At 43.8% G+C, this 17,192-nt stretch overlaps 1 long non-coding RNA gene across 1 annotated transcript in view; it reads right to left on the bottom strand.

Moving 5' to 3' along the window:
- Window positions 1–3,714: 3,714 nt before the first annotated feature.
- The window catches only part of LOC125129135 (uncharacterized), a 143,960-nt gene continuing 130,482 nt past the window's right edge, over window positions 3,715–17,192 (bottom strand). Inside the window, exon 4 of the long non-coding RNA XR_007135420.1 lies at window positions 3,715–4,297. This is a non-coding gene — a long non-coding RNA (uncharacterized LOC125129135). The remainder of the gene's footprint in view (window positions 4,298–17,192) is intronic.

The following is a 17,192-nucleotide window of genomic DNA, read 5'->3' as shown; positions in this document are numbered from 1 at the left end:
AGAAGCAAACATCAGTGAGGGCCTACGAAGGGCCAGGCACCTGCTATGGCCTCGTTCCTCAAAGTGTGGTCCGCAGACCACCAGCATCCGCATCTCCTGTATGCTTAGTAGAAATGCTGAATTTCAGGCCCCATCCCAGACCTACTGATGCAGAATCTGTGTTCTAGATATTCAGGACCTCTCTAGGTCTGTTAAAGTCTGAGGAGCCCTGGGCTGGGTGATTTACAGGTTTTGTTTCATTCACAACCCAGAGAGGTAATTATTATGAGCCCCACAGTATAGACAGGAGATGGCATGAGCAAATTCTCTCTAGGTCACACAGATATGTCACCGAGTTGGAATTCAAACAAGGCCCACTGGACTCCTGGCCGGTAGTCATTACCCTGTGATGTTACTTACTCTCCAGGGGTCTTAAAGAGGCCTCGGGGATGAGCTGCTGCTTGAACTAGACCTGGAAGAACCTAGTTGGGAGAAGGAAGAGCATTCCTGTCAAAATGCCACTTGAGCAAATGCTTGGTATGGCAATGGACTAGGCCCATCATGGGGAGTGTGGGAAGTAAGGTGAGCAAAGAAGATTGGAATCAAATCATAAAGGGCCTTGAATGCCACCCTGGGGAACTTGTATCTATCCCACGAGCAGGTTTTGCAACTTGCTATGGACATGTGGTTATGGGTGGACTGCTTGTGTCAGAAGTCCAGCCTCACCACGTACTAGCTCCATGACTTCAGGCAGTGTCACTGATGGGGTTCTCTAGAAGCAGATCCTGAGGTGCACTTGGGAGTACAAAATGGTTATTAGAAATCAAGGCCTGGAGGGAGTTCCCGTTGTGGCTCAGTGGTTAACAAACCCAACTAGCATCCATGAGGACGCAAGTTTGATCTCTGGCCTTGCTCAGTGGGTTAAGGATCCGGTGTTGCCCTGAGCTGTGGTGTAGGTTGCAGAGGCAGCTCAGATCCCGCATTGCTGTGGCTGTGGTGTAGGACGGCAGCTCCAGCCCTGATTCAACCCCTAGCCTGGGAACCTCCATATGTCACAGGTGCAGCTCTAAAAAGACAGAACACACACACAAAAAAAGAAAAGAAAAATCAAGGCCTGGAGCTCCCATCATAGCTTATCAGTGACGGAACCCGGCCAGCATCCACAAGGAGGTGGTTTTAATCCCTGGCCTCACTCAGTGGGTTAAGGATCTGGCACTGCCATGAGCTGTGGTGTAGGTTGCAGATGTGGCTTGGATCCTATGTTGCTGCGCCTGTGCCATAGGTTGGCAGCTACAGCTCTGATTCAACCACTAGCCTGGGAACTTCCATATGCTGCAGGTGCGGCCCTAATAAGAAAAAAAAAATGTCATGTAAGTTGAATCATAAAGGATGGACTACAGAGCATATTATTTGGGTATTAGCTAAGCTTCCTAAACATAGAGACTCAATATAAGACCAGAACAAGAGAATTTCTTTCTCATGTAACAGTCAGAAAATGAGTGGTCAAGGGCCACAGAAGTGGCACTGCTCCATGAGGCCACTTGGGGACTGAGTTTCCTTTTAACTTTGCTGCTCTCCTATCCCCGCCAAGACAGTGGTCCCTAAAGTGTAGTCCCTGGACCAGCAGCATCAGTATCACCTGGGAACTTTATTAAAAATGCATATGGTGGGGCCCAGCCACCAATGCTTTAGCAAGCCCTCTGGTGGTTCCAAGAACAGGTGCCTAAGATTTTTTTCCTCATCTATGGTTGCAACGGTGGGATGAGCCTGTGGAAAGGTAGAAAGAAAGCACAAAGAGTGCAAACCATTTCCGTTTCAAAGAAAGTGCCTAGAAGGTGAATGAATCACTTCTGACATCCTATTGGCTGACACCTAGTCATGTGACCATCTGGTTATGAGGAAACTTGGGAACTGTAGTCTCTACCTGGAGAGCCTGTGTCCAGTTAAAACTTGGGGTTCTAGGAGTTCCTGTCGTGGCTCAGTGGTTAACAAATCTAAGAGCCATGAGGTTATGGGTTTGATCCCTGGCCTTGCTCAGTAGATTAAGGATCTGGTGTTGCTGTGGCTGTGGTGTAGGCTGGTGGCTACAGCTCTGATTAGACCCCTAGCCTGGGAACCTCCATATGCCACAGGTGTGGCCCTAGAATAGACAAAAAAGGAAAAAAAAAACACAAAACAAGCAAACAACAAAAAACATTTGGGGTTCTATACCACAAGAGAGATCACGAAATGAATACTGGCAGAAAATTAATAGCCTCTGTCACTACTGTAATAGGACAGACCAAAAAAAAAAAAATGAGGGGGCAGAACTAAAACAGTGGGTGTGTACTGAAGGAGAAGGGATGTATTTGAAAAATAGATTCTGTTTTGATCCTATGCTGAGGGAGGGGAGGGAGAAGTGACAAACCTCAGGGTTTCTAGGTGAGCAGCTGGTGATGGTGTTACCTGGAGGAGAGATTCTAAGGGAAAAGAGGACAATATGACCTTTGACATGAAACATAATGACCTTAAGCTGCCTGAGGAATATCTAGGGGGAAATATCCAAATCTGTAGGCACTTGGAAATACTTGTCCAAGGACCCTGAGAAAGGTTGGTGCTGGAGATAAAGACTGGCAAATACCATGGTGATTGGCATTTGAGGGTGAACTGGGTTGCCTAGCATGTGGCATGGGAGGAGAAGTGCAAGAGGTGTGGTCAGCGTGGTATTGCGGCTGAGACCAGGGATTAGAGAAGTCAGTGGAGGAAGGAAGGCACTTCATGGTCAGAGTGGGTGCCAGTGTCAAATGCTGTAGTGGTGACATCTGGGGAGAATCCTCTGAAGAGGTCTTTGGTGACACATGAGAAAAACTGTGTCTCAGACAGCTTAAGAGACACCCCTAAGGTTCTACAGCTCGTAGGCAGCAGCGTCAGAAACAGCCATGTCTTCTGGCTCTAGTCTTCCCCTTAGATGGTGCAGAGGGAGCCACTGTTGCTCTCTTCCTGACACTGTCTGTGCAGAGGCCTTAGCATCCTCTCTGACACTGAGCCAGGATGTAAAAGCTGGCTTCTGGTTTGTGACTCTCTTTTCATCTGTAGGACTGGTTTCCAAAATTGTCATGGCTCTTTCTGCCTCTTTTTGCTTGTGCTGACCTACCCTGAGTCTAATTGTGATACCAGGTTAGGTAATGGGCTTCCCTTTCCTCCCAAACATTCCACAGTCATGTGGCCTTTGTCCTTGTGGAGTGCCTTGCTCCACATCCCAGCTTCAGAGCAATGGGAAGCAGTTGTGGTCACACCCTTCCCCACCATGCTATAGGCCCAGTGCTGGAAAGAGGAGCTTGGTGGCTAAAAAGCAGAACTCAAGTTCAAATCCATTGCAATGCTTGTCCTACTGTCTATGCATTTTATCTTAATTTAATTTATTATTATTTTTTTTAGGGTCGCACCTGCAGGATATGGAAGTTTCCAGGCTAGTGGGCGAATTGGAGCTGCAGCTTCCAGCCTATACTGCAGCCAGAGCCACACCAGATCCGAGCCTCATCTGCAACCTATGCCACAGCTCATGGCTACAGCAGATCCTTAATCCACTGATCAAGGCCAGGGATTGAACCCTTGTCCTCATGGATACTAGTTGGCTTTGAAACCCACTGAGCCACAACAGGAAGTCTCGTTCATGCATTTTAAAGTGCAAACAGCTTGATTTGCTGGGTCAAGGACAAACCCTACTAGTGTGACCCTATTCAAAGGTGACCTGTTGGTCTGGAGGTTGATCATGAACTTGGCACCATACAAAGTTGCTCATCTCCACATTGTTCAATTTTTATTTTTTTTATCCTGTGTTTCAAAATCTTTGACAGTTGTGCATCAGGGTACTTTCAAGACAGCAGAGTTCTATGGCAGCTTTCAGCATCCTGTTACTGGTGAATGTTTTTACCTGCTGCAAGGATTTTCCAGCTACAGGCAGACTCCCACCATCCACCAACAGGCTCATTATCAATCCATAGTTGTGTGCTGACTGCAAAGTGGCCCCAGGTTTTTGCATATCTTGTGAGATCACTATGGGAACACAGTCATTATGATACAGCAGTTCCTGTCTCGAGTACTTCAGGTAGTTTTTTCTTATGGTTTCATTTCCTATTGATATGAAAGAGGCTCTTGCTAATCAAAGATAAATATGTTCATGAATTCCAGGGTTCCTTGTTTCATATATGAGTGACTTCATCATCTAAGTTGAATAAACCCAGGTGGGTGATGCAGCTGCGTATTCTCATAGCAGGTGAGTCAGGCAGGACTCCATCAATTCTGATATATTGGATGACCTTGAGAATGCAGTGATTTCCTATGACGTAGAACAAACCAGGTTGAGAGCTGCCCGCTGAAACCAGGCATAAATATTACCAGTAATACTACTACTGGTTCTAAAATATATACCTCATTGGCGTTCCCACTGTGGCTCAGTGGTTAACGAACCTGACTAGTATCCATGAGGACATGGGTTCAATCCCTGGCCTCACTCAGTGGGTTAAGGATCCAGCAATGCCATGAACTGTGGTGTAGGTCGCAGACACGGCTCAGATCTGGCCTTGCTGTGGCTATGGTATAGGCCCACAGCTGTAGCTCGGATTTGACCCCTAGCCTGGGAACCTCCGTATGCCACGGGTGCAGCCCTAAAAAGAAAAAATAAGTAAATAAATGCAATAAAACAAAATACATACCTTATCAACTCATATATCACTTTCTGCTTTCACTCTGACCCCCTCCATCCATTTTCCACCCCAAAACTAGAGTCATTTTGTAAGTAAATTGGATCATGTCACTCATATGCTTAAAACTTGTCTGTGATCCATCTCATCTCAGAATAAAACCCAAGCTTAACACCACAGTCTGTGAGGCCCTGTGTGATTCGGGCACTGCCTGGCTCTCCCATCGCATATCATACCACTCTCTTCCCCTTTGTAATAATCTGTCTATACTGGCTGTCCCCTATCTTGTAGTGATCTATCCACACTGGCTTTCCTATTTCTTGTACACAAGACCACCATGTACAGATGTGTAGGTTGTACACTGTACAACTCCAGGAGGGGTATTCAGTAAGCTGCAGGGTGAATGATGGCCCAGGAAATTCGAGGCATGGTGGCCCAGCTTACATGCGCCAAGCTCCTCCTCACTTAAGGTTTCAGCGTTTGCTGGTTCTTCAGCATTCTGCCTGGTACATCCATCTGCAGGTTCTTTGCACGGCTGGCTCCTTCTTGTCATTCATTCAACAATTATTCTACAAAGCGCTCTTCTCTTCCAGGCAGAACTGGTTACATACTTGGCAGGGCCCAGCACAAAATGAAAATCAAGGTCTCTTACTCCCAAATTATGAAGAATTTCAAGATGGTAAAGGCAGAGCATTAAACCAAGCACAGGCCCTTCTGAGTGTGGGGCCCTGTGTGACCACACAGGTCACGCCCCATGAACTTGGCACTGGCCTCAGACTCAGCTTAAACATTACTATCCCAGAGGGGCCCTTCCCAACCACCCAAACCAAGGGAGGCTTCTGATTGCTGTCAAAGGCGAGCTCAAGACTTCCTTTCCTCTCCAGGTAAAATCATAGCATTTGGAATTACAGATGAAACAAGGATCCTGGGTTCCACTCACACTGTGTTTTTAGGCTGAACAGCCAATCAACTTCAAAGGTTTTGTGTTTCTCTTTAATGAGGTCTTGGACTGGTTCTCATTTTTCTATACATTGGCCCCAAAGGCACTGACGGGCCTCATAAATGAAGGAGAACTTTGGTGCACAAAGATCAAAAAGGACCCATTACGACATTAAAAATTTGAAAAGGCTACTACAGTGGGATTTTTTTTTCCTAGTAAAAAAACAATAATGCACATTTTCTGGAGCTAAGGATTTCATGTGTAATAATGAACCTAATTGTATTTTAAAGTTTAGTAGAAATTGCACAGTTACTAATTGGCTATCATATATTTCTCTCTGCTACTGAACGTTAAAGTTTCTACTTTTGATGAAATAAAAGTTATTTAAGCAGAATTTTATCCTTGAGAAGTCAACGTCTGGTTGTTTTGGAACACTGTGAAGTTTCTCCTATAAAAGTTAGTTCTAAATATATGTATTGCTTTCATTCATAAGACATTCATAAATAATGGATTATAAAGTTCCAGATATGGTATGTGACTTGGAAAAAAGGATGCAAAGAATGGTTTCTTTAAATATAAGATCTTCTCATCTTGTTCTGGGTTTCTTTCCTACTCCAAGGAATCTAATACTCTCAGCCTAATAACAGGAGACGCAAAAGTTCAAGGCTCTGTAACAGTGAGATAAGGGGAGAATATGTAATTTTCAGAGAGACCGCCATTCCTGCCACCATCCTCTGGCGAGGCAATGCCAGCTGGGGGCTTCAGATATGGTTTTCTGTAGTGGACTACCCTTGGGTTACTGTCACGAGTAAAGCAGATGTAAAAATGCAACTTCCTAAAGGCATTTGCATCCAAGGGAGAAAACAACTTTCTGCCTCAATTTTTGCTAATTTTGTAAGCAATTATTAAAAAAAGAAGAAGAAGAAGGAAAGAGGAAAGAAAAAAATAGGCCTAAGAATGATAGGTGTTTATACTTGCGTAATGCAAAGAATGAAAGTTAAAGCTAACCACACATGGAGTTCCTGTCATGGCTCAGCAGTTAACGAATCTGACTAGCATCCACGAGGATGCAGGTTCAATCCCTGGCCTCGCTCAGTGGATTAAGGATCTGGTGTTGCTGTGAGCTATGGTATAGGCCAGCAGCTGTAGCTCTGATCAGATCCCTAGCCTGGGAACCTCCATATGCTGCAGGTGTGGCCCTAAAAAATAAATAAACAAACAAATTAAAAAAAAATAACCACACATGAGGTACCTCACTCAAGGAGTCTAGCTCTGAACTAACTTATGAAGGAAGCAAAGCCTGACTTCCTGCCCTCTTGCCCCACTTGCTCTCAGAAAAGTAGCTGAAAAACTAATTTATACTAAGGTATAAATGGTTAATAAATATTAATGGATTATCTTTTATGAGTATTTGCTTTAGAATAGGTGAAAAGAGTCTTTGCCAAAGAGCTGAACGTTTTAGTGGTGGAATTTCAACAGAGCCCAAAACTCATCCACAAATGGTTCTAACTTGAGAGAAGAGAGTTGTCTATATTTACTAGTTCCTGTCTATCTTCTCTCATTTCTCTCTCTCTCAACCTCTCTCAACATTTTTTTCTTTTGCGACCACAGCTGTGGCATATGGAAGTTCCCAGGCTAGGTCAAATCAAGCTGCAGCTACAGGCCTGCGACACAGCCACAGCAACACCAGATCCGAGCTGCCTCTGCAACCTACGCCACTTGTGGCAATGCCAGATCCTTAATCCACTGAGCAGGGCCAGGGATGGAACCTGCGTCCTCACAGAGACAACATTGGGTTCTTAACCTGCTGGGCCACAACAGAAACTCCTCTCTCAATTTTTGGTTTTGAAGTAATTTCAGATTCACAGAGATAATACAAGAGACTTCCCACGTATCTCTTACCCAGTTACTCTCGATGCTAACATTCTATGTTACTCTGGTGCATTTGTCAAAATCAAGAAACTAACATTGGTGCATACTGATTCGCACTCCAGACTTTATTAGAGCTTCACCAGATTTTTCACTAATATACTTTTTTCTGTTTGTTCCCATCCAGGACACTAATCAGGCTTTCATCCCCAGAACTCCATGTGTAGTCTGGTCATGTTACTTATTTTTTCTTTCTTTTTCTTCTTTTTTTTTTTTAGGGCCGCACCCGCGGGATACAGAGGTTCCTAGGCTAGGGGTCGAATCGGAGCTGCAGCCGCCGGCCTACACCACAGCCACAGCAACTCGGGATCCCAGCCATGTCTGCGACCTACACCACAGCTCACAGCAACGCTGGATCCTTAATCCACTGAGCGAGGCCAGGGATTGAACCTGTATCCTCATGGATACTAGTTGGGTTCATTAACTGCTGAGCTATGATGGGAACTCCCTGGTCATGCTATGTCTCTACTTAAACACTCCTACAGCGGTGTCCACTCTCATTCAAAGTAGAATTCAAAGCCATTACCAAGACTGCAAGGAACTACATGATCTGCCCCCTCCTCCAACTCCATCTTCACTGCGCACCTGCTCTCTCCCACTCACCCCACTCCAGCTACACCGGCCTCCTCGCTCTTCCTTTGACCTACCTACATGTTTTGTCCCAGGACCTTTTATTGCTAAGGCTTCTCCTTGGAAAGAAGTGCCTCTAGGTACTTTCCTGGCTTGCTGGGAAGGGAGGTAAAGTTGAATGCCCCGCAGGATGGGGCGACCAACACCTCCAGGTTTTCCAGGGACTGTCCTAGGTTTTTGTTTTTTGGTTTTTGGGTTTTTTTTTTGTCTTTTTTTCCTTTTAGGGCTGCACCCACGGCATATGGAAGTTCCACAGGCTAGGGGTCCAATCGGAGCTGTAGCCGCCAGCCTACACCAGAGCCACAGCAACATGGGATCTGAGCCACGTCTGTGACCTACACCACAGCTCACGGCAATGCTGGATCCTCAACCCATTGAGTGAGGCCAGGGATCGAACCCGCAACCTCCTGGTTCCTAGTTGGATTCGTTTCCTCTGCCCCATGACGGGAACTCCTGGGACCATCCTAGCTTTAAAACTGAAAAGCTTATATCCTGGGAGTCCCCTCAGTTCCTGACAAAGCAGGATTGCTGGTCATCTAGCAGGGGTAGGTGTGTATACGGGGTGGGCCAACATTTAATATGAAGGTTGGAGAAGGCCAGGCAGACAAGGAGACATCTGGGTGAAGCCTTGATGGAGAGGAGGGATTGAGTTTGCCATTCCTTGGAGTGGTGTGGTTCCTGGGGGCCTGTCTACAGAACCCACGGAGCACAGATAAAGAACACTCAATGGTTATCAAAAAACACATTTAAATTGTTTTTCAAATGATACAAATGAACTTATTTACAAAACAGAAACAGACTCACAGACATAGAAAACAAATTATGGACCAAAGGGAAGGGGGGGATGGATGAATGAGGAGTTTGTGATTAACAAATACACACTACTGTGTTTCAAACAAAGAAACTGTAAGGATCTACTGTATAGCACAGGGAACTATATTCAATAACCTATAACGGAAAAGAACCTGAGGAGTTCCTGTCTTGGCTCAGTGGTTAACAAATCTGACTATGAACCATGAGGTGGCGGGTTCGATCCCTGACCTTGCTCAGTGGGTTAAGGATCCAGCGTTGCCATGAGCTGTGGTGTAGGTTGCAGACGCGGCTCGGATCCTGCATTGCTGTGGCTCTGGTGTAGGCCGGCGGCTGCAGCTACGATTTAACCTCTAGCCTGGGAACTTCCATATGCCGTGGGAGCAGCCCAAGAAATGGCACACACACACAAAAAAAGACAAAACAAAACAAAAAAGAACCTGAAAAAGAATATATAGAGAACTATATCTATATATCTATGTATATATCTGAATCACTTTCTGTACACCTTAAACTAATGCAACATTGTAAATAACAATACTTCAATTACAAAAATGTTCTGGCTTCCATTTTTATTGAGACATAATTGACACACAACACTGTGTATGTTTAAGGTGTAGAGCAAAATGATTTGACTTACATACACCATGAAATAATGTCACAAACTTCCAGTTACACGATAAATAATTACTAGGGCTGTAACATACAACATGATCAAATAATTAACACTGCTGTAAGTTATATATGAAGTCCTTGTCACAAGGAAAAATATGCTTTTCTTTTTCTCTTCTCTTGTTATCTGTATGAGATGATGGATGTTCACTAAACTTATTGTGGTTAATCATTTAAAATGTTGTTTTTAATAATTGTGTGCTCCGATTTTACAAGATCTACAAATAATGATCTAGGAGCTTTGGAGCCTAGCAAATTTGGAGACTTGGCTCTCCTATGCGACCTTGAACAAGTTATTTTATTTCTCAAAGCCTGATTTTTCTCATTTGTGAAATAAGGGTTATAAAAAAATCTTAATTGTTACTGTGAAGATCAAAAGAGTTAATATATTTAAGGTGCTTTGAACAATTCTGACACATAAACGATCAGCTATAATATATTATTGTTCTTTTCTTACCAGTTTTTGGTGGAGCATCAATAGTCAATGTGAATGCTGAGGCATGCAGGACACAGGGCTATAATCAAGGCTTGTGGAAAGGGAGAAGGCCATAAAACGGGGGGCATGAAAAATGAGTTAATATAAGTACTTAATTTTATTTTTTAAATTTTTATTAAAATTGGGGGGGGGGGGCGTTCCCTTCATGACTCAGCAGAAACCAATCTAACTAGCATCCATGAGGAAGCAGGTTCAATCCTTGGCCTTCCTCAGTGGGTTAAGGATCTGGCGTTGCCGTGAGCTGTGGTGTAGGTCGTGATGCGGCTCAGATCCCAAGTGGCTATGGCTGTGGTGTAGGCTAGCGGCTGCAGCTCTGATTTGACCCCTAGCCTGGGAACCTCCATATGCCATGGATGCAGCCCTAAAGAGACAAAAAAAAAAAAAAAATTGGGGCGGGATCTCGAAGTTCCCGGGCCAGGGATTAAACCCATGCCACAGCGGTGACGATGCTGGATTCTTAATCTGCTGAGCCACCAGAGAATTCCTAGGTACCTGTTTTTAAGTGATCTTTATTTTGAGAGAAGTACAAATTTATGGGGCAGTTTTAAGAAATAATTTAGAGATGTCCCATCTACCCAGCTTCCCTCAGTAGGGACATCTTATGTTACTACAATACAATATCATGAGCAGGAAATTGATACCGATACAAGGCATGGTAACTACTCCTCATCTTGTTACTGAAACTAAAACTGTCATCTTCATGGAACTGAAGGTGGAGGGCCGGGGCCAAGGAGTGTAGGCCCACTGTCCTTATCACTTCAATGATTGATTTTGCAGGGGGTGCGTCCCCTTGTCCTCTGCTCCAGTCCACTGTGAACCACAGCCTGTGCTTCTGATAGGACCGCTTCTTGGCAGAGTTCTCCTTTGCCTCAAGTATAGTCAAAGCCATCGCAGTGAGCACAGGCTCTGTGCGAAATACTTTTCATGCATTATCCCAACCTTGACTATAGCCCTGGGTGATAGCATTGTGCCCATTTCATAAGTGATAAGACTGAGGTCTCAGAAGGTCAAGGAACCTGCCCTAGGTCCTATATCTAGAAAGTAGGAGAGCTGGGATTGAAACACAGGGCCACCTGATTCCAAAGATGCTCTGACCCACTGACCTGCCGGTGGCCTCCTCCTACACATGGCAGAGTGCAGCCGAAAGGGATTGGATTGACAGGTACTTTCTTTCCATCTTCAGTCCAGGTCTCCCTCCTGCCCTTAACCAAATGGACCTGTGGTGGACTTTCCTTAGAATTCACAGTATCTGGAGTTCCCATTGTAGCTCAGTGGTTAACGAACATGACTAGTATCCATGAGGACGTGGGTGGGTTCAATCCCTGGCCTCACTCAGTGGGTTAAGGATCCAGCATTGCCATGAACTGTGGTGTAGGTTGCAAATGTGGCTCGGATCTTGCTTTGCTGTGTCTGTGGTGTAGGCTGGCGGCTACAACTCCAATTGGACCCCTAGCCTGGGAACCTCCGTACATGGCGGGTGTGGCCCTAAAAGGACCAAAAAAAAAATAATAATAATAATAATTCATAGTTATCCTAATAGCCAGCATGTAGAGAGTTCATGGGCTAGTCACTGTTTTAAGTGCTTTACATATGGTAACATTTAATCCTCAAAAAAATCTAGAGCATAAGTTCTACTACTAGTTCTGTTTTACAGATGAGGCTATAGATGCACAGAGAGGTCAAGTAATTGTCCAAGGTCGCCCAGTTAGTGAGAGCCAGGATCGGGACGCAGGCAGCTTGTCTCTAAATGCCCTGCTTTGGAGCTCTGTGCTCTGTTATAATTTTTGTGTTTCTGTTTCTAAGCCCTCGCAGGGGCCCTGCCCTCTACTTTGCAAGTCCTTTTACACACCTCTATTTATAAAATCTCACCTGGTCAAAACTCAAGTTAAAGAGCACAGCAGCCGTTACCCAAAAAGGAACAAGCACCTTCTGAAGAATAAACTTCTGGGACTGGCCCTGGGCGCGGTGATTCACCTTTCATTTCCACAACAATCCTGTAAAGCTTGTCTTAATGAGAAATAGGGCTTCGGGGATATTAAGGAACTTGTTCAAAGGCTGAGATTCCCATCTGAAACCCACACCCTCCTCTGGAGCTCACATCTCAAATCCCTCTTTCTCAGAGGCCTTCCCCCACTACCACCCTGAAGCCACGCACCAGGCCCCCAATCTGTGCTGGCTGCATGCATTCTGCACCCATTTAGAAATTTGCACATGCAGCCTTAATGGTTTTCTCGGCAATTTTCCTATCCAGCCAAGGGGAGGTCCAAGTGTCAGGAGACATGGGGCCTGCTTTGTAGGGCTTATAACATCTAAGATTCTAGAGCTGGAAAGTGTCCAGAGATAATCAGATCCACTACCCACCCCAGGGAGAGGCTCCTTCTAAAAGACCCCTGGTCATTTATGCCCTCAGCATTAAATGCCTGCTGTGTGCCGAGTGTGTCCTGAGTGCTGAGGATATGGCAACAAACAGAATAGGTAAATCCTTCATCTGCAGGAGGGTCCCTTCTGGTTGGGGAGACTGTCAATAAATGTGATTTAAAAGTAGAATATATAGGATGTTAGGTGTTGATGTATAGTAAGGAGAAACAATTAAAAAATAAAATAGGGCATTTCTGTTGTGGCTCAGCAGAAACAAACCTGACCAGTATCCATGAAAATGCAGGTTCAATCCCTGGCCCTGCTTGGTGGGTTAAGGATCTGGCATTGCTATGACTGTGGTGTAAGCTGGCAGCTGTAGCTCTGATTTTACCCCTAGCCTGGGAACCTCCATGTGACACAAGTGTGGCCCTAAATCAAAAAAATAAAATATGGATTTCCCGTCGTGGTACAGCATAAATGAATTCAACTAGGAACCATGAGGTTTCGGGTTTGATCCCTGGCCTCACTCAGTGGGTTAAGGATCTGGTGTTGCCATGAGCTGTGGTGTAGGTCGCAGACGTGGCTTGGATCTTGGTGTTGCTGTGGCTGCGGTATAGGCCGGCAGCTACAGCTCTGATTCGACCCCTTAGCCTGGGAACCTCCATATGATGCGGATGCAGCCCTGAAAAGACAAAAAGACCAAAAATTTTTTTTAATTTAACAATTTAAAATAAAATAAAGCACAGAATGGGGGGTCAGTACAGAATTTGTGTGTGTGTGTGTGTGTGTGTGTGTGTGTGTGTGAAAGAGAGACAGATACAGAGAGACAGAGAGAGACAGACAGAATAGAGATCTTAGGGTGGTCAGGGGTCGTCTCTGAGAAGGATTTCTCCCTCAAAGTCTGCCACCCACCATTTCTTTGAATATGTCCAGCTACAGAGAGATCATTCCCTAAAAGGCACTCGTTCCACTTTTAAGAAGCTCTGATTGTTCTGAAGTTGATCAGCTCTTCTCCCAGTGGCTTGTATTCTTCATCCTGAGTTCTGTCTCCAGCAGCTGGACCCAGCAAGCCTAACCCCCTGTCCTAGGACAGACCACCCTCCACCTGTTAGAGGACATCTGTTTCCTTCAGATAGTTTCCCCATAACCCCAACAACCCCAGTTCTTTCAGCTGTTTCCTGAATGACCTGGTTTCAATACTTGTCACCCTGGTGGCTGCCCTCCTTTGAAGGCACAGCCCTTTATCTCAAGAATGGACCTTTTCCTTCTATGGTGAGTTGATCAGTGCAGAATATTCCAGATTATGGCTCCCTGGATATGAACCCAGTCATCTATAAAAACGAAATGAAACATGTTTTTAAGGTTGGTCCCCACCTGAGGGGAGCCACTCCAGAAGCAGCAGAACCTGGAAGCTTGAGGAAATCCAGGGGCCAGTGGAGGGGAAGCCTTTCTGTACGCCCAGTGGGGGTTCCAGAAAGAGGCAAGAGGGGGAGTCCAAGCTGCAGAGGGGCAGCGTGAAGAAGATCCTGCATTTGTCCGTGGACAGAGGTCCTGGCAGGGAGGTAGGCACAGTATCTGAGAAAGAGTGCAGAAGACAAGTAGCTTACTGTGGTTTTGACTTGTCTACTTGACTTTTCTCATGAGTGAGGTTAAATATATATATTTTTTCTGTTTAACGGCAAGTTATATTTCTTTTAAAACTCCTTTGCAAGATGGCCAAAAAAGCACATGAAAAGATGATCAACATCACGAATTATTCAAGAAATGTAAATCAAAATTACAATGAGGTATCACCTCATGTCAATCAGAATGGCTATCATCAAAAGGTCTACAAACAATAAATGCTGGAAAGAATGTGGAGCAAAGGGAACCCTCCTACATTGTTGGTGGGAATGTAAACTGGTGGAACCACTATGGAGAATGGTATGGAGTTTCCTTAAAAAACCCGAAATTCCATATGATCCAGCAATCCCACTCCTAGGCAGATATCCTGAGGAAACCATGATTTGAAAAGGTACATGCACCTCAGTGTTCATTGCAGCACTATTTACAATAGCCAAGACATGGAAACAACCTAAATATCCATTGACAGAGAAATGGATAAAGAAGAAGTAGTACATATATACAATGGAATATTACTCAGCCATAAAAAGGAATGGAATAATGCCATTGGCCACAACATGGATGGACCTAGAGATTGTCATTCTAAGTGAAGTAAGTCAGAAAGACAAATAACATATGATATTACTTATATATGTAATCTAATAAAAATGATACAAAGGAACTTATTTACAAAACAGAAATGGATGCACAGATTTCAAAAAACAAATTTATGGTTACCAAAGGGGAAACATGGGGGAGTGGGACAAATTAGGAGTTTGGGATTAATATATACACATTACTATATATAAAATAGATAACCAACAAGGACCTACTATATAGCATAGGGAACTCTACTTAGTATTTCATAATAACATATATGTGAAAAGAATCTGAAAAAGAATGGATATGTGTATACCTGAATTATTTTGCTATATACCTAAAACTAACACAACTTAGTAAAGCAACTATACTTCAATAAAGTTAAAACAACAACAGCAACTCCCCATCCATTAAAAAACTTTCGATTAGTTTACAGGTCTCTTCCTTAATGATTTCTAGAAAATATTTATATATTAGGGAAATTAACCATTTGTGTTAAATGGTACAACTACTTTTTCTAGTTTGTCATTTTTTGTTCACTTTATGGTATTTTTTATTTCTACATAGAAAAATTTTATGTTTTAAGTAGTCGAATGTATCACTTGGGGCTTTTTTCTTTTTTATCTCCTTCTCCTCTTCCTTCTTCATACATATCATTTCTTTTTTTTTTTAACTTAATAAATTTTATTACATTTATAGGTGTACAACCATCATCACAACCAAATTTTACAGCATTTCCATCTCAAACCCTCAGTGCACGCCCCTACCCCCCAACCTGTCTCATTTGGAAACCATAAGTTTTTCAAAGTCTGTGAGTCAGTATCTATTCTTCAAAGAAGTTCATTGTGTCCATTTCTTAGATTCCACATGTCAGTGAAAGCATTCGATGTTGGTGTCTCATTGTCTGGCTGACTTCACTTAGCATGACAATTTCTAGGTCCATCCATGTTGCTGCAAAGGCTGCTATTTCTTTCCTTTTAGTGACTGAGTAATATTCCATTGTGTATATGCAGCACATCTTTTTTATCCACTCCTCTGTCAATTGACATTTAGGTTGCTTCCATGTCTTGGCTATTGTAAATAGTGCTGCAATGAACATTGGAGTACATGTATCATGGTTTTCCCTGGATACATGCCCAGGAGTGGGATTTCTGGCTCAAATGTGAGTTCTATTTTTATTTTTCTGAGGAATCGTCATACGGTTTCCCACAGTGGCTACACCAATTTACATTCCCACCAACAGTGTAATAGGGTTCCTTTTTCTCCACACCCTCTCCAGCACTTATTGTTTGTAGACTTTTTTTTTTTTTTTTGCCTTTTTAGGGCCACACCCGAGGCACCTAGAGGTTCCCAGGCTAGGGGTCTAATCAGAACTATAGCTGCTGGCCTATGCTAGAGCCACAGCAATGCCAGATCTGAGCCACATCTGCGACCCACACCACAGTTCACAGCAAGGCCAGAGCCTTAACCCACTGAGCAGGGCCAGGGATCGAACCCGCAACCTCATGGTTCCTAGTCGAATTTGTTAACCACTGAGCCATGACGGGAACTCCCATGGACTTTTCATGGTAAGCAATCCCGTTTACCATTGCATCCAAAAGAATAAAATACCTAGGCATAAACCTACCTAAAGAGACAAAAGACCTGTACTCTGAAAACTATAAGCCACTGATGAAAGAAATCAAAGATGACACCAATAGATGGAAAGACATACCATGCTCTTGGATTGGAAGAGTTAATATTATCAAAATGAATATACTACCCAAGGCAATCTACAGATTCAAGGCAATCCCTATCAAATTACCAACGACATTTTTCACAGAACTCGAACAAAATATTTTAAAGTTTGTTTGGAAGCACACAAGACCCAGAACAGCCAAAGACATCCTGCAAAAGAAAAATGGAGCTGGAGGAATCAGTTTCCCTGACTTCAGACTATATTACAATGCTACAGTCATCAAAACCATACGGTACTGGCACAAAAACAAAAGCATAGATCAGTGGAACAGGATAGAATGCACAGAATGTGGTAAATATATACAATGGAATACTATTCAGCCATAAAAAGAACAAAACAGTGCAATTTGCAGCAACACGGATGGAACTAGAGACTCTCATCCTGAGTGAAATAAGTCAGAAAGAGAAAGGCAAATACACATATGATATCACTCATATCTGGTATCTAATATACAGCACAAATGAACCTTTCCACAGAAAAGAAAATCATGGACTTGGAGAATAGACTTATGGTTGCCCACAGGGAGGGAGAGGGAGGGGGAGGGATTGGGAGCTTGAGGTTAACACACGCAAACTATTGCTCTTGGAATGAATTAACAATGAGATCCTGCTATGTAGCACTGAGAACTATGTCCAGATACTTACAAAGCAGCATAACAATGGGAGAAAAAATTAGGCACACATGTATGTGTAACTGAGTCCCACGCTGTACAGTGGGGGAAAAAAAGTGTGTTGGGGGAAATAACAATAAAAAATA

This window comes from Phacochoerus africanus, chromosome 6 (assembly GCF_016906955.1).
Source record: "Phacochoerus africanus isolate WHEZ1 chromosome 6, ROS_Pafr_v1, whole genome shotgun sequence".
Classification (NCBI taxonomy): Eukaryota; Metazoa; Chordata; class Mammalia; order Artiodactyla; family Suidae; genus Phacochoerus; species Phacochoerus africanus.
Note: the sequence above shows the minus strand (reverse complement) of the source record. Positions and strands in the feature narration are given on the sequence as shown.